Source organism: Podarcis vaucheri, assembly GCF_965113315.1.
Source record: "Podarcis vaucheri genome assembly, chromosome: 16".
NCBI lineage: Eukaryota > Metazoa > Chordata > Lepidosauria > Squamata > Lacertidae > Podarcis > Podarcis vaucheri.
This window is the reverse complement of record NC_138754.1, coordinates 18,164,414-18,182,321: the sequence shown is the minus strand read 5'-3', so window position 1 is coordinate 18,182,321 and position 17,908 is coordinate 18,164,414. Positions and strand designations below refer to the sequence as shown.

General features: G+C 46.2%; 1 protein-coding gene and 1 long non-coding RNA gene across 5 annotated transcripts in view; one reads left to right on the top strand and one right to left on the bottom strand.

Moving 5' to 3' along the window:
- MEF2D (myocyte enhancer factor 2D) overlaps nucleotides 1-17,908 on the top strand; it is a 137,042-nt gene that overhangs the window by 14,354 nt on the left and 104,780 nt on the right. The gene's annotated exons all lie outside the window — the stretch shown is intronic.
- On the bottom strand, nucleotides 1,146-16,848 carry LOC309521502. Its single transcript, XR_014214690.1, has 3 exons — nucleotides 16,389-16,848; nucleotides 15,810-15,946; nucleotides 1,146-1,374 (listed from the first exon to the last, which is right to left on the bottom strand). It is a non-coding gene; the product is annotated as an uncharacterized lncRNA (long non-coding RNA).

Genomic DNA, 17,908 nt, shown 5'->3' with positions numbered 1-17,908 from the left:
GTTCTGCAGTCCTCTGCTCTGTCTGTGTGTAATTGACAGCGATATTGTTTTATTACTTTTGTTCCCTCTTGCTTTTTTGGTCAACTCTTGAAGCACCATGCAGATTATTAAATTCTCTGTGCCAGTTCGACTCAAGATCTGGCCTCTAGCCGGGCAGTGAAAGCCCGCCTCCTGATTTCCTGGAAAATGTCCGGGACCTGTTTTATCCTTTTAAATACCGGTTGTTCCAGACTTGCTGAGATGCAAGGCAGAGGGAAATGAGTTTTTCTTTGGCATGGAAGAGGGAGAGTTCCAAGGGGTAGGATGCATCTCTTATTTGCCATTTTCCCCTCCCTTCCCCTCCTGTGATAAAACGGGAATAACCTGGCCAGAAGTGGTCACGTTAGATCAGAGGTCTAGAATGAGTTGCAATTGCAGCCCAGGCTACTGTCAGAGAAACAGTTCCTTTGCGGGCTGAGTTTTGGCACAGCTTTCGCCTTTAAAATTATGACTTTGCTTATGATAATGCTAAATTTGGGACTGGCACACACAAAAAGATTTGCTGGCATTTGAGACACACACTGAGAATCTTGGTTTTCCCAAGGGTGGCGATTTCTCTGGTTATGTTTCTGAGGGCCAAATTTCATTGTTAAGTTTTCTCTGTAGGAGAGAGAGAGAGAGAGAGAGAGAGAGAGAGAGAGAGAGAGAGAGAATATTGGGTGGTGGGAGAAATCTCTTATGTCAAAGATGATTCTGAACAAGAAGCTTAAAAATTTGTGGTTTCTAAGGCTATCTCAGGAGTTTTAGGAAAATCTAAGGCCAGCTCTTTTAGTATTAATTAGACGAGCCAGTGTGGTGTAGTGGTTGTAGAGTTTTGGGCTTGGTCCTGAGAGACCAGGGGTCAAATCCCCACTTTATAATGAAGCTCACTGGATGATCTTGGGCCAGTCACTCTCAGGCTAACCAACCTCTCAGGTTTGTTGTGAGAATAAAATGAAGAGGGGGAGAGTTATGTACACCACCTTGAGGTCCTTGGAGGAAAAGGTGAGATATAAATGCAATAAGTAAAAGTAATTTCCAAACTTGGATGTTTTTTGCTGGACTGTGTGGCCAGCAGTGATAACTTTGCACTCATACATCTGATCACAGTTGCTCTTATGTGTGTGGATTATTGAACAGGCACTGAAAAATCCCCCAGTAATAATGATAGTTTTAAAAACAACAAAACAGCGTTGGGTGAGGCTTTGTAGTACCAAACATCTGGAGGCACCAGGTTGGATAAGTCTGGTCCAGAGAGATGTTCTTGCAACAGTGTTTTCCAGGGTGACCATGGCCTCTTCCTCTAATAATAGGGCATTTGTGACTTCCTAGATCCAGCTAGATGGTATTCTTCCACTGGATGTTAAGAGCCAAGCGAGACAAGGCTTTAGCACTGGTACCCTAATGGCAACACTTCTAACATTTTGCACCTGTTGGAGATCTTAGACTTCCACATACGGTATATTAAAGTTGTCTTGTGTAGCTTTGCTGTATCGTAGCTATAAAAGTTGCCTCTTGCGAACCCCGTTTACTGGAAATTGTGACGCATTCAGTCGCTAATTTACATTAAGAGCGGAATCCCCTGTAAATTCCCAGGCTGTCTTGAAGGGAGCAAAATCAATAGGCCAGGAAGGTGCCAGCAAGTTCAGTGTCATGTCAGGAAACTGCGACCTTTGCCTCCTTTGAAAACCAGCACCTGCCCTCCTACGCAGCCAATCCCTGTCTCTTCTCCCCGCTGTCCCAATTTTTGATCAGTATGCAGACGAACATACATGAACCTCTGCAGCAATCTGTTTCAATTTCATTTTGTGTACCCTGATTTTAAATGCCTCCCCTTCTTTGTTTCCTGCTTGGCAGGGGGTTGGACTCGATGGCCCTTGTGGTCTATTCCAACTCTATGATTCTATGATTCTATTCTATGATTCTTTCCTGTTTTGAAAATGCATAAACAGAGCCTCCTCCCCATGTTGGTACAACCTTAATCTGACACATCTAGACAGCTGGGAAAAACAAACTCACAATTGGATAGGAAGGACATGGGAGGGGGGTGGGGAGCAGAAATATTTTTTGCTCTGTCAAGGCCTGACGCTGCTGAGTCACTGGATCTAGGTGGGGACCCACCAGGGAGTATTTATTGGAGTGGGAGAGGGTGGATGTTGCTTGCTAGGCCTCTTAGCTGAGAGATTAAGCAACACAGAAGAATCTTGCTTCTGCAGAGAACCTGCTAGGTGGCCCTGAATGTGGCCATTTCTCTCTGCCTTGGCCTGTCTGTCTTCAGTCCCTTTGAGGGATAATTCTATCTTACAAAGCTGTTGTAAGGATTAGGAGAAGTGCTTTAAAGGCTCTAGAGCAGCCTTTCTCAACCTGTGGGTCCCCATATGTTGTTGAACTACAACTCCCATCACCCCTAGCTAGAAAAGCCAGAGCTCAGGGATGATGGGAGTTGTAGTCCAACAACATCTGGGGACCCACAGGTTGAGAACCGCTGCGCTAGAGCATTAGGCCAACAGGGTGCCTTGGTTGAAGCTGGTGGGAGACTGGGAGTTACATCTAAAACATCTGGAGGGTTCCAGGTTGGAAGTTGCTGTGCTAGGTGATGATCAGGTAGACGGTGGTCACTATTCCCCTGCCCCTCTCTGCAGTGTTATTTAATGTTTGCGTTTATATCCCACCTTTTTCTCAAGGTGGTGTATACGGTTTGATTCCCACAACAACCCATTGAGTTTCATAGCAGAGAAGGGATTCAAACCCTAGCATAGGAGCCAACTCCTTGGGGCTGAGGTCTCTTCCCCTCCCCCAATAAAATATTTGAGGTAGCTGGGCCCCTCCAAAGTTAATGGGCAATGCCATTCAAATGGCGTGTGCACGCTGCGTCCTGTGATTGATTTATGTGGAGCGGAGCTAATCTGCACCCCCCCAAAAAAGTTATTCAAGTTGACACCCCTGAACCCTGATCTCCTGGGCCCTAGTTTGACGCTCTAACCACTACGTGGCACTGGTTCTCATTTATACAGTGTCACCAGTTTACAAAGTCAAAATGCTCTCAAGTAGGTCACAGTATTCTCAAAACCCATATGCAACCTTATATTATCAATGGGCTTCTTTCTGGTGTGTAGTACATTTTTAAATTCTCCCTTTCTGCTGCTTAGTGTAATTATTAAATGTATTTGTTGTTTCATGCCCATGCCATTTTTAATGATACGTAGAGTTTGGTATTTCTTATTTTAGCTTAGTTTTATTAGTTTAGTACTGTAAACCCCTCTGGAATTTTTTAAACGAAGAGCGAGCAGTAAAAAAAAGGAGCAATAATGCTTGTGGTCATGGTTTATTTATACATTGCTTTTTGGCCCAAAGGCCCCCCAAAGCAGTGAGCAAAATATTAATATGAAAGAAAAAATATGAAAACAGTACAATAAAGAGAGGCAGTGTGTTATAGTGGTTAGAGTGTTGGGCTAGGAACTGGGAGATCAGGGTTCTAGTACTCACTCATCCATGAAGCTCACTGGGTCGCCCAGTCACTGTCTCTCAGCCTAACCTACCTCGCAGGGTTGTTGCAATGAGAAAATGGGGAGAAAGAGAACCATGTTTGCCACCCTGAGCTCTTCGGAGGAAAGGCAGGATAGGAATGAAATCATAATAATTTTTTAAAAATCAATTACAGCAATAGAAATGGAGATGTTTTTTGGAGATGTTGACAAAAAGAAAAGAAAAGAAAGCTCAACAACTTTGTCCTGATTTTCACTTTTGGGATTATGACAACCCTATCTAAAATATCTGGAGGACATGAGGTTGGTGGAGACTGATGTAGGTGCTCCAAGACCGAACTGCAAGGGAGAATGGGCTGAGGCACTGATGGGAACGGGAGACCTTTGGCTTCCTGTATGATCTTTGCTGAACAGGCTAGGCAGTTTTCTTTGCAAGGGGTTTTCTGTGGGTGTCTTCTTAATTTTTTCCTGCCCTCTCACAGTTCAGGGGTGCGTTTGGGATTTCACGATAGCCCAGCTGTGCTTGAATGGAACTGTACATGCATTGGAGGAGGGGGCTGTATTGTGGAACTCTGTCGTAGTGTTTTCCAAACTTCCAGTGTTCATGCAGCACTTGGGTTTCTGAATGGATCTTGAAGGAAAAGCCTTTCTTATGCTTGCTTTTGGGGTTTGGCATGAGGGCACCTAATGAGTTGCAACAGGGAATGTCTTCTTGGGGCAGATAATTTGGCTGCTGAGCCACCTGCTTCTCATGTAGAAGGCCCCGGGTTCAAACCCCAATGTCATTTCCAGGCAAGGCCTAGAAAAGGCCCCCTCCCTGAAACCCTGGAGAGCAGCTGCCAGTCAGTGTAAACAGTCTTGAGCTAAGGAACCACCAGTCTGACTTGGTATAAATTGGTTTTCTATGTTCCTAATTAAGAATCCAAGAAGCTGGAGTCAAGAGGAATGTCTTCACTTGGTGCTGGAATGATGACAATGTCTCTGCTTGATGTACCTGCAAGGGGAGATTATTTCACAAACAGGTTTCCATTTAGTAAATTATACCACTAACTTACTTCTCATGAGCACGGTAGCATATCTCCTTGGGGCAGGCAATTTAGATATTACAGCTTGGGAAAGTGTATATCCGACTTGCGGAGACACAGTAGACTTTGGTGCTGGTGGGTGTTGCTCCTAAGTTGAAAGCCTTTGCCACTTACTCATTGATTATTAAATTTATATCCCGCATCTCCTCCGAAGAGCTCAAGGTGGTCTCCCTGTTTTATCCTCGCAACAAACCTGCAAAGTGGGTTAGGCTGAGAAACGGTGACTGACTGAGCTCAAGGTCATCCATGGAGATTCACTGGATTTGAATCCGGGTCTCTCAGGTCCTAGCCCAAAGCTAGAATCCCTGCACGGAACTTAGCCACCCCCACAGCTCTGGTAAAGAGCATGAGCAGCCACCCCCCTCCAATTTGAGCAAGAAGCTGCACTGTAGGACCCAGAGGGCATCCGGGGAGATCTGACCTCTTAAGATGAAGCAGAGCACTCTCTCCAAAGGGCCCTGGGGTGGTGTGGCTACCCTGGCCTGACCTTGCCTCCTTTCAGAGCTGCTCGCACCCTCAAGTATACATCATAAATAATAGGTAATGCTCGCTCGCTCCTCCGCTCACTCACTTACGTAAGGCTTTTTAGTCAAGGACCTCGGAGCACTTTAAGGAAAGAAGGTCAGTGCCATGATGATGGTGCATGTAGAGAGAGCTTGTAAACTGAGGCAGTGAGGAAGCGGCAGGTGACCTTGGCTAAGGTCACCCTTCAAATTGCTTTTCCCCAGCCTGGAGTCAGAATCCCAAGGAAGCTACAGCCGCGGCTTGCTGAAGCGAAGCCAGCCGTGCTTCAGAGATGAGAGCAGATGACTCTCCCTGCCCCCCCCACCTTGCCAACCCCTTTGCAAGCAGTCATACAGACTGCAATGGCGTCTCCCTGCCGTTTCGAAAACCGTAACAGCCGTTGACTTTCTCTTTTTGATACTTTGGTAATTTAATTTCCTTTCCCTTTTCCTAGATCCTCTACCCTGGTTCATCCTCCCTCCTTGTTCCCACCCTCTTCCTGCCCTAGAATAGCTGGTGCTGATTCTGTAGCATCCTGCTGGTTCCCATGGCAACCCTCTTTAAAGCCAGGCATCCAGACAAGTCATGGGATTATGTTTTCATTGTGGGGGGATCAGGCAGTAAAGGTGTGAAGAAGGGAGCTAGAGAATAGGATGGGTTTTCTCCCCCTTCTCTTGTCTTTCAGAATTCTAAATGCTTGCACTTTGCAAACAGGCAGAAAATGCAAAGCGATATAGGGATGAAAGTAATATTGCCTCATTGCATGCCAGGGACACTTTTAGATACTAAGAAATGGATCCTTCCCCCCAACAGCATGCCAGCCAGGAAGATGCTGTGCCAGCCTTTGCCAACCTAGTTCCCTCCAGATGTTAAGCATAAGAAGAGCCCTGCTGGATCAGGCCAATGGCCCATCTAGTTCAACATCCTGTTCTTACAGTGGCCAACCAGATAGATGCCTGTGGGGAAAACCACGAGCCGGACCTGAGCACAAGAGTCCTATCCCCTCCTGTGGTTTCCAGCAACTGGAAATGCCGGGGGGGGGGGGGGTTGAACCTGGAACCTTCTGCGACCAAAGCAGGTGTTCTGCTAGGGAGCTAAGACCCTTCCTCTAATTCAGAGGTCGCCATTGTGGGGCCCACCAGATGTTCTTGGGTCTTGTTCTCGCTTGAAACTGGCACTGCAACATAGCACTGCCATGGTGGAAGTTGTGTTCCAAAACATTTGGAGGGTGCCAGGTTGAAGAAGTGCTAATGTGCTGCAGTTTTAGAGTGTTGGGCTATAACAGGGGTCAGCAAACTTTTTCAGCAGGGGGCCGGTCCTCTGTCCCTCAGATGATGTGGTGGGCTGGACTCTATTTTGGAAAAAAATAATGAACAAATTCCTATGCCCCACAAATAAACCAGAGGTGCATTTTAAATAAAAGCACACATTCTACTCATGTAAAAACATGCCGATTCCTGGACCGTCTGCGGGCCAGATTTAGAAGGCGATTGGGCCGGATCCGGCCCCCTGACCTTAGTTTGCCTACCCATGGACTAGAGCTTGGGAGAGACCAGGGTTCTAATCTCACTTGGCTATAAGACTCACTGGGTGACCTGGGGCCAGTCACTGACACTCAGCCTAACCTACCTCACAGGGTGGTTGTGGGGATGAAATGAGGAGATTTGGGAGAACTATGTTTGCCACACCTTGAGCTCATTGGAGAAAAAGGTGGGATGTAAATGCAATCAGTCGATGATACTAAACTAGATGAACATAGAGCAGGCATAGGCAAACTCGGCCCTCCAGTTTTGGGACTACAACTCCCATCATCCCTGACTTCTGGTCCTGTTAGGAAGGGATGATGGGAGTTGTCATCCCAAAACATCTGGAGGGTCAAGTTCGCCTATGCCAGACATAGAGCTTCATGCCTTCTTAAGTCCCAGAGTCCCTGACATCACCTTGTATGTCTGGACGTCCCATAATATCTGAACAGACCCTTTTATATATTTGGAATGTCTCTCCCTCTTCCCAGTGCAGCCACGGTTCTGGTGCAGCATTGCATGTGTTAAGGCAGCATATTTTGGGTTGCCGCTGTGGTTTAGGCACCGCTGTGTCCCCTCCTCCCTCCACACAAATAAACACACTGTTGTTGTTTTTCTCCACACCCCCAGAGCTGCTGTTGTGGATGGCAAAGTGCCCAACTCTCTTGCTCTCCTTCCTTCTAAAAGTTACTCACAGCAGTTAGGTCTTGGCCACAGGGGAAATAAAATGGGAGGGAAACTTTTTGTTGGGCTTTTATTTATTTATTTTGGATATTTATTTTTAGAGGATTCCCCCCCCCCTCCAGGAAATGGCTGGACAATCTAACCTCACCTCTCCAGTAGATTTCCATCCTATGTAAATGCCATGGTTAATAACTTTGCGGGGTTGGTAACGCGAACGCTGGAATACTGTACTGTGATTGGGGTTTGTTTTTGCAGATGCAACACTCATACAAGAACAAGCTGTGTACAAATGCTCAGTGCTCAGGACCCTTCATGTATGTTAAGGACATAAGAAGAGCCTTGCTGGATCAGGCCAGTGGCCTTTCTAGTCCAGCATCCTTTTCTCACAGGCCAACCAGATGTCAGAGGGAAACTAGCTACCAGGAATGGAGCACAACTCATATTGAGAAGCATTTCTGCCTCTGAGCATGGAGACAGAGCATAGCCATTGCAGTTGCATGGGAAAGGTCCCAGATTGAATCCCCAGCCCCTCCAGGTGAGGCTGGGAAAGACCCCTGCCCGAAATCCCAGAAAGCTGCTGCCAATCAGTGTAAGCAAGGCATAGCTAGATGCACCCCTATGGTCAGTGACAAAGGCAGCTTCCTGCATTCCTAATAAATGTGTGGCTGGGCTGAGTTTTCAATCGGGAACCTTGTGCATCATGTTCTTAACTATGATGCTACACTGGGAGTGCTTGAAAAAATATGAGTGATGCTTGGTCTCTCAGTAATTGCCAGTATATAAGCATGTCACGTAGGGAAGGCAAGTCTGCCAACCCAGCTAGGGTTCTGTTGGCCAAATTAGAAGTTTATCACGGTTCAGTTTCTGAGTTTGGAGGTTGTGGTTCTCCCAGTGTGGCCATGCGCCCCCTCTTCCATTCTGTCTAATTCCCCTTTTTGGTTGTGAAAGGCTAGTCATTGGCATCTGGAAGCAGAACCCATAGACTTCCCCAGCCTGGTGCCCTCTAGATGTTTTTGGCTACAACTTCCATCAGCCTCTATGACCTGGTCAGCAAGTGGGACCTTATAGTGGTGCCGCCACCTGGGGCTGCCTGGTTGGTGCTGACCCACGGCAGGCTTTTTCCAATAGTGGTTCCCCGGTTGTGGAATGCCCTCCCTAGTGAAGGAGAGCTGTAGCCATCATTGATAACTTTCAGGAGGAACTTGAACACATTTCTGTTTATTCAGATGTTTAGTGGCTGAAGAAAACTGTTCTAGACAACCCAAAGGATGGAAGAATGTTTCCAGTTTTTTTAACGGCTTTTAGAATGTTTTGAACTGTAACTGGTTTCAGGTGTTTTTAATTATAATTGTTTATTGAAAGTTTGCTTCATTTTTCTTTCAAATGTCTGTTTGCTACCCTAGGCTGCTTGGACAGGAAGGGCAGGATGTAAATAATAATAATACAGTTGCGCTGTCTGGGTATTGTAGTCCAAATAACCAGAAGGGCTGGACTAAGGAAACCCAATTTCATAACTCTCACTCAGCCATGAAGCTTGCAGGATGGGCACTGGAACAGTCAGTCCCTCTGTCTCCCAGCCTAATCTACCTTGCAGGGTGGGTGTGAAGGTAAAATGGAGGGGGATCATGCATGAGGCCTTGAGATCCTTGGATGAAGAATGGGACATTGATGTAGCAATGAAGCAAATCTTCTGTGTTTATAAGCACACTGAGGGTTGAGTAATTTTTGGCTTGGGGTTTTATATGGTAACATCCCGAATTACTTAAGGGCAGGGGACAGCAAATAACAACAGTAAATCAAACAGGACCCTTTCACAAGGGCCCTCTCCCCTCCTTTGGTTTCCAGCAACTGGTATTCAGAAGCATTACTGCCTCCAACCGTGGAAGGAGAGTGTAGCCATTGTGGCTCATGTTGGGCTGTGGGTGGAAGGGCCAGTCCAAAGCCTGTTCGGTCCTCCTGTTCGGCAGAGGATGCTGGCAGGGATGGTGGCAGCAGGGAGCAGTAATGAGGTATCCATGTATGGAGCAGTGTGTCTGTTTGTGCGGACGCAGGGCCTATTCTGTGCCCCCTAAGCCAGCTTACTGCCTTCAGATATGAGGGATGATGGTCCCATTGTGAGGTTGCTTGCCCATTGCAAAAAAAGAATAGGGTCTGCTCCCCCCCCAAAAAAAAGAGGATGCACATTTGCAAGTACTGATTTCTGCGTATAGATGCAAATTTAAAACAAATGACTCTCACTTAAATAGAAATGTGTCTTGCCAATGTGGAGAGGGCCTTGACATATGCTATACGTTTAAAGCCTGCCCACTGTACATTTAAAGCACATGGCTTCCCTCAAAGAGCAGTGGGAGCGGTAGTTTCCCCACCACAGTTCCCAGCATCCTTAACAAACAGCAGTGCTCAGGATTTTGCGGTGGAAGCTGTGTGCTTTAATTGTGGGTTGAATATTCTTTAAATGTGTGGGGTGGATCACCCAGCACCTTGCAGGCTGAGGCCAATGCAGTTTGTTTTTTCAACATTGCAGTATATTGTCAGATCGCGATGTTTGGCTGGTGATATACTACAATGTTGAAAAGCTGATATCGCCCAACCCTAGCACAGAGCTGTAGAAAGCCGTAGGTTTCAAGAGAGCCCTTAAACTAGCTTTTTATCATGTGCAGGGGTCAAGGAGGTTGCTAAGGCCCCCAAATCTTTTTCTGGCTGCCCCAAGAGTTTTTGGGATGGTGACGAACCGGGGTGTGGGGGAAGAGTTGAGAGGCTTATCCTGGTTACTGAAATAGGGTATCAATTTGGTAGTAGAGAAAAAAAGAACTTGAGATGATTTGGGGATAATGAAAGGTGGCCGTTGAATTGATATGGAGCAGAATTTGTTGAATGTATTGGGATAAATAGGAGCATGACATAAGATGGGCCTGCTGGCTCAGTCCACTCTGACCCATCTAGCCCAGCCTCCGGTTCTCACAGCGGCCAACCAGATGCCTGTGGGAAAGCCGCAAGCAGGATTCAAACACAAGAGCACTCTCCCCTCCTAAGATGTGGAACAACTGAAACATTGCTGCCTCTAAGGGTGAAAGCACAGCATAGCCAGGGGCAAAACTAGGCTTTATTTCCCCAGGGTCAAGGACTCAGTTTGGCACACCCCCCCCCCCACAGAGGCTAGGAGCCTCGATGGTGCCACTCTGGAGAATTTGGGTGGGAGATTAGTTGCCTTGCCTTCTGAGACGTTTAACATCTAAATGTGCTATCTACACATCTCAATTAGGGCTGGCAAATTTGCATCTCTATGCCAGTGCCTGAGCTCTTTTATCTACCTCACAGCATCCCTTTGATGTGTTGGAGCTGAGTTTGAACACGTTTCTCTACTTAAGGCAGTGTGAGAATCCAGGTTTTCTGACAATGCCTGATGGGTCATGGTGGCAACCAAGTCATTACTCTAGTAGCCATAAGGTTTTATTGTTCCTGCCTAAGTTTAGGGCAAGCCAAGCTTAGACTGGCATTTATAGGCTTTCAGGGAAGCAATGAGTCTTCTTGTTTTCCTTTTCAATGTAACCCCTTCATCTCCAGGGCTGACCCATCTTCCTCCCTCAGTAGTCATGCCTTTCCCCCAGCTGTAACCTCCCGCCCCGAACAAAATACTTTTCTTTGTTCTGGTTGGCTACTCTTGAATAGTAACCTACTAAAAATGTGTGTGTGTGTGCACCCTCTTGTGATAATGATACCCAGTTGTAGTGTAGGGGTTAGAATGTTGGACTAGGACCTGGGAGAGACCAGGGTTCAACAGGGATGTTGTGAAGAGAAAACAGGGAGAGGGAGAAGCAAGTATGCCAGCTTTTGCCCCTTGGAGATAAAGATGGCACACCAATGCAATAAATATAGAAATTAAATTCTATCCATATGTATTTTTGCGTGATACACATATCTATCTATATTTCTGTTTGTGTGTGTCTTGTATATGTTTATGTACAACAACACTAGCTTGGCTGCTGTTCTCAACCTCCCTCTATGCCCTGATGACTTGGGTGTCTAAAATGGGGTGTAGGCCTACCAGCCAAAGACCTGGGTGGTGTTTCATGGAGCGAGTCTATTTCTGAGCAAGGTGTAGCTTCTAAAGCCTTGGGGAGCCCTTCTGAGTCTGTTCTCAGGGTAAGATCCAGGAACAAAGTACACCAGGCTGCTGGTGTATCTTTGAGCTGCTTATTGCCACCCAAATTGCCCTTATGGAGAAATCTAGGCCAAATCTGGGGTTTCCCCCTCAATTCTGAGAGAAGTTCAAATAATTAAATCAAGGCTAGTGAAATGACCTGAGGGAGGTCTTCTGTTGCATCACTTGATTGTCGCTAGATTTCAACAACAACAACAACAACAACAACAGTTTTGATTAGGCATGGGGAATTTCTCAGACATGTCTTGCAAATCTTTAAAACATCAGAAGGGAGACAGACACACTCCCCTAAAAGTTGCAGTGAGGCATTTAAATATTTGCAGCTTTGAGCAAGGCCAGGAAGAAACCCAGTTTGCAAAGGTAGGTGTGTGTGTGTATGTGTTCCTGCTGGGCCAACGCAACCCTGTGCTAGAGAACCTTTCCTGGAAGGAGAGGGTCAACGGTCACACTTTGGCACCACTGTGAACATGTCACTTGTGGTTGTCGTCATATTTGCTGGATCCTGTGGCTACGGGGAGGCACTGCCCTTAACCTGCCTGTTCTTCCTCTCCTGCTGGATAGCTGTGTGGGCCGCAGGCCTCTCTCAGTTTGAAAGCTGATGATGAGCATTTTGACCTATGCAGTGTATGAGGTGGCTCCAGCTGCCCCAATTAACCAAGGGGATTCTCCATTTTCTGGTTCCTGCCCTTGGAAAAAAAATCCCTCTCTATTTTTGCCCTTTGGGGGATACTTATTCATTTTTACTTGTTTATTTCATTTCAGAAATTTATATGTGTCTTGTTAGTAAAAAACAAACAAACCTCAAAGCAGGTTACAAAAAAAGTGTAAAACAATAAATTCATCTGTAAAAGCAGCTATTTAAGACATACAGATCATAATTAGAATCAGTGATAAGCTAAAAACTAATTAAAACAAGCCAACTTTCATTCTGTGCCTCCACATTTGAAGACTGTAAATGCTTCTGAATTGGTTGCTGGCAGGAGGGGAGAGTTCTCAAATCCTCCTTGTGGGTTTCCAGAGGCTACTATGAGAACAGCAAGCTGGGCTAGATGGGCTATTGGCCTGATCCAGCAGGCTTTCCTTATGTTTAGTGCAAAGAGGTCCCATCCTAATGGCCCCTGTCCTGTTGAGACGGACGACGAATACTGAATCCTCTCAACAGGCGCAGCCACAACAGTGTGCTATTTCCCCACTGTTTTCTTCTCTCCTGTCCTCAGAGCGGTTATTGCTTTTGGCCCTTAATGCCTGTTGATTAATGAGATTAAAATCTTAAATTCCTAGTGATTGTATTTTGCATCTGGCTTTCTTAAGGTTTTTTTGTTTGTTTTTGTTTTCAGTTGGTCAGTGGGAACGAGGGAGGAACAGCCTGTCCTGGATCCCGATTTGATAAGAAAGAAAAGGATGGTTTTGCAGGGTGGGTGGGGAATTAATTCCTTCAAGATAATTGTTTCTACACCCATTTGCGTCACCAGTAAACAGCTGGACTGTCTTCAGACTTTTTCGTGTCATTTGCTGCAGAGTTTTTGCAGCTTCTCAGTCTTCTTCCTCTCCCTTCCGTTTTGATTACACCTGTTGTATTATGGAAACCATTGCCAACATGGTGCCCCTCAGATGTTTTGGAGGGAAACTCTTCTCAGCCCCAGCTGTGCTGGCTGATGGGAGTCCAAACTGGCAATGTGGGAGTTTGAGTCCAACACATTGGGGTGGGTGGGCTATGCACTTGAGAGTGGTAGTTTCATGGGGGTTTTTTGCATAAGGCCACAGCTGTTAGGAGGGACGCAGGTGGTGCTGTGGGTTAAACCACAAATCCTAGGACTTGCTGATGAGAAGGTCAGTGGTTCGAATCCCTGCGATGGGGTGATCTCCCAGTTCTCGGTCCCTGCTCCTGCCAACCTAGCAGTTCGAAAGCACATCAAAGTGCAAGTAGATAAATAGGTACTGCTCCGGCGGGAAGGTAAACAGTGTTTCTGTGCGCTGCTCTGGTTCGCCAGAAGCGGCTTAGTCATGCTGGCCACATGACCCGGAAGCTGTACACGGGCTCCCTCGGCCAATAAAGCGAGCTGAGTGCCGCAACCCCAGAGTCGGGTTGGACTTAATGGTCAGGGGTCCCTTTACCTTTTTTACCTTTACAGCTGTTAGAGATTGTGGGCATTTGTACACTCCAGTCCCATGATAGTTCTTTGTGGGCAGAAAATATATGTCACTTCAAATTGTGTTGGATGGAAGGGATTGGAAATAAATATTCCTGCATTGCAGGGGGTTGGACTAGATGACCCCTGGGGTCCTTTCCAGCTCTACAATTCTATGATTCTATGTAGATTCTGTGAAACGATTATATACAAACCATATTTAAGGAAAATAGGGTCTAGGACTGGTCACCTCACCCCATCTCCAAAGAGGATCTTCTAGCATTAGAGAGAGGCAGGTAGAATGATAGTGCAGTATAGTGGTGACACAGCTTGACCAGGACCCCCGGGGGAATCTCCTCAAAGCAGAGGAGGGACCTCGTGGAGTGTGGCTTCTGGCAGAACAGGAGACCTCAAATAACCTGGTATCACGCTAAGCGAGCAGCGGCAGCTCCCCCTTTCACTGCCAGCCTCCTCAGGGTGCAGATGGTGTCATTTCGGAGAAGGAGCATAGAGCTCATCTGACCACCAGGGGCCTTTATTCTTGGGGTCTACATGGGAGTAGGGAGAAGCCAGGAGAGGACCCTGGGAGCCAGCAGGTGACCAGGAAGGGGGAGGAGCTGCCTGAGGATATCATGTTCCCAGTGGGACCTTTACTAGGATAACAGCTCATTTTTGCACTCCCGTAGGTGACTGTAGCTCACCTTCTCTTCAAATCTTGATCTTGGATATTTCAGCTGTGAATGGGGACTCCATGATGAGACTTCTTCTGCCTTGAATTGCTGGGTGCCGAGGGGCAAGCAGCAGGGCACAGCAATTAAATGCATTTTGTGGTTGGAAGGGGCACTGTGCGTCCCCTTGGAATAAAAGTGCCCCCTCCTCAGGGTTGAAGGCCTGGCTGCTTTTCACCTGGCTGCCAGTGTCAAAAGTGTTTGGACGCAAATGGCCAGCCATTAATCTCTTCCCTGTGCTGTTTTGCTAATCCTTAATTAGCATCTTGTTGTAAGTTCGTTATCTAGTTATGAGTTCCATTTAGCAGGCGTTAGTGGAGTTGGCGGCAGGCTAGCAGCCTTCCGTGCTGTAGGTTTTGTTCCAGGATCTAAAACCTGAGAGAGGTAATATTCCAGAAGGGAATCGAAAGGACTTCTGGTATTCTGACAGATGGAGGTGGAAACGAGTGACAGGCTCGCTTTTTCCAAAACCTGGCATTTGAGATTGGCATTATCGTGTTACACACATTTGTCTGCAACTGTTCAGTGTTTAAATGAAAAGGATAGCGCTGTGAGGCACTGTGGAGACCATCTTGTCTAACATTCTGCAATGTGGTGGGATCTGTAATCATCTCCTGCTAAAGCAAGGGTGGAGAATCTCTGCCCTAGGGTGCAAAAGCAGGCCTCTGAACTTCTCTTTCTGGCCCTTGCCAGGCTGGGTTTTGTCTTTGAACTCTGAACACGCATCCTGCTTCCCCTGGAAGCTTGCTCGGAAGGGAAGGTGGCCCTTATTCTGAAAAGGGTTCCCCATCTCTATGCTATAGAAGCTACCTAATATACAGTTTTGCAGCTGCAGCTAAAGAAAGAAAAATGCTGCAATTCTCTAAAGATGTGGACTGCAAAAAGGACCATCTGCAATAGTATACTGTATTGATGTTGTTACTCTCAATTTGTACTGATAATTATTAAAGGTAAAGGTAAAGGTACCCCTGCCCGTTCGGGCCAGTCTTGACAGACTCTGGGGTTTGTGCGCCCATCTCACTCTATTGGCCGTGGGCCAGCGTTGTCTGGAGACACTTCCGGGTCACGTGGCCAGCGTGACAAAGCTGCATCTGGCGAGCAAGCGCAGCACACGGAACGCCGTTTACCTTCCCGCTTAGTAAGCGGTCCCTATTTATCTACTTGCACCCGGGGGTGCTTTCGAACTGCTAGGTTGGCAGGCGCTGGGACCGAGCAGCGGGAGCGCACCCCGCCGCGGGGATTCGAACCGCCGACCTTTCGATCGGCAAGCCCTAGGCGCTGAGGCTTTAACCCACAGCGCCACCCGCGTCCCCACTGATAATTATTAGCTTTATATATTAGCAGTATTATTGGTGCTATGTTTTGTCCCTGCTTCCCTGGTGGTTGTCCCAGCAGGGGGTTTAGATTCAATGCAAATTTGATTGTAGGTCTTCGTACTATTCCCATTTTTTTGTAATTGCTATTGGGTCACAGACAAATAGAATCACTCACCTAATTTACATTTAACCACATGCCTCATTCAGATCTTCTAGATCTGCGGGTTTCATAATGTTATCTATGCACTGTGTGAAGAAGTACATTCTTGTGTCTGTCTTGAATCTTCCAGCATTCAGCTTCATTGGATGGCTCTGAGTTCGGGTGTTATAAGAGAGGGAGAAAGCCAGTGTTAGAAACTGAGATACAAAAGCTAGGTTCTAAATGGCACCTTAAACCTAGGTTATGGGCGCAACAATGGAATGTTTAGGTGCACTTTTTTGTAACAAGAATATAAAGCTAGAAATGAAAGAACTGCAGCTAAAATCTTATGTTTATTTTTCACATGGTCTAGTCCTTCCCTTGCCCACCCCCCTAATATTCTTAAGAGGGTCTCTTCTTCAGTCTTCAGAGAGTGTCTGGAAGTGGGGAGGCAGAAAAAGGCCCTCCTTTCCTTCCACTCTGCAGTTTTAATCTGAAATCTTAGGCGCAGTGCTGTGCCCAGAGCTCAGAAACTGTTTGTGGTAATGAAATTCCCTGTCGCAAAATGGGACTTGCGAACACTGGAGAAAACCATTTCTCCATAATTTCACACACCTCTGTATTATTTGTATCTGACCAAGGTGGGCCTCTCTAGTCTTCCACAGGGGCCAACTGGATGTAGATGGTAGGTCAGTCAGCAGGACAGGAAGACAACAGACATCCCCCCACTGTTGCTCCACAGCAGTTGGTATTCAGAGCTAGACTGTTTCTTAGCATGGAAGTTTCACAGAACCACCTTGCCTAGACAAATTCATAGAGGATAACTCAATTAGGTGTAATGGCATAATGTATTCTCCTGCAATCTTGTGCCCTACAGCTCCAACACCCTTGATCCCTGGCAGTTGGCCATGCTGGCTGATGGGAGTTTGACATCCAACAGCTTCTGGAAGGCATTGGATTGTGGAAGGCTGCTCTAGGGCCACTGAAATCTATGTCCTGATTGAGCTGGAATATGTAGCCAGAAAATCCATCACCCTGTTTACTATATATTTGAGAAGCATTGATCACTCAAGATCTGGCATAATTTTGAATATCAATAATAATAATAATAATAATAATAATAATAATAATAATAATAATAATAATAATAATTAAATAAATTAAATAAATACATTAAATAAGCCAGCTCCAGGTTTCATCCAGCAAGGCCAGGTTGGACATATAAATGCACAAAGTGACAGCAAGTGTCATTCCCTTGTGTGATGCAGACTTGCCGGCTGGATTGAGTTTCCCAAGGGGATGGAGCTTCTCAGTTACACATTTGGAGCTTTTAATTGTGCAAAGAGACTCGGGATTGTGGGGATGGGGGAATATCGCTCTTCCTTCAAGAACCTGGTATGCTACTTCCTCCCCCTATAAAGGCAAGAGATCAACCACAGAAGGGTGGCAGGTAGCTTGTCAAAAGTCAGCAAATCTGAACAAAAATATTGAAGGGGACCCCCAAGCTGAAATGTTCTGGTTTTTTTATTTTACCAAATGCTTATTTGCTTCTTCTTTTTTCAAGAACATAGCTTGCTGGCCCTTTTAAAAATGAGATTCTTTTCAAAGGTGCGTCTACTCCCCAATATTATAGATGAGTGTTGCAAATTGAGCCTATTTAGTTACAGGCTGGCATGCATAGTTTGGCAAGAGAGCAATACGATTCTATAAATAGACCTTCGCCTATGGTGAGAGAGAATCTTCTTGGGTGAACAGACAGGAACCTTCTGTAATTAAGGAAGAGAGTCGGTCCTTTCCCCCTCCTCATTCTTCCCTTCCCAGGCTGTTGTGGTGCAAATGATCAATATAGGTATGTATTGGCAGTTGTGCATGCATATTTTATTATTATTATCATCATTGTAGGCTAGTAAACTGGCACTGTTGGCCAGGCTGGGCTATTCTAAGATTCCTTTCAGATTGGCCTTTTCTCATTATTTTTTTTTTTTAAGGGCACATGTAATAATGTAAAGATTACTCCCCCACTCACCTCCTGCCAACTAGTGAGTAGAAAGGAGCAAAGGGAATGTATTTCGTGAAGGCAGGTGAGGCTGAGGATTTTGTCCCTGGGGTTTCTTATCTCGATGAAACGCTCCACA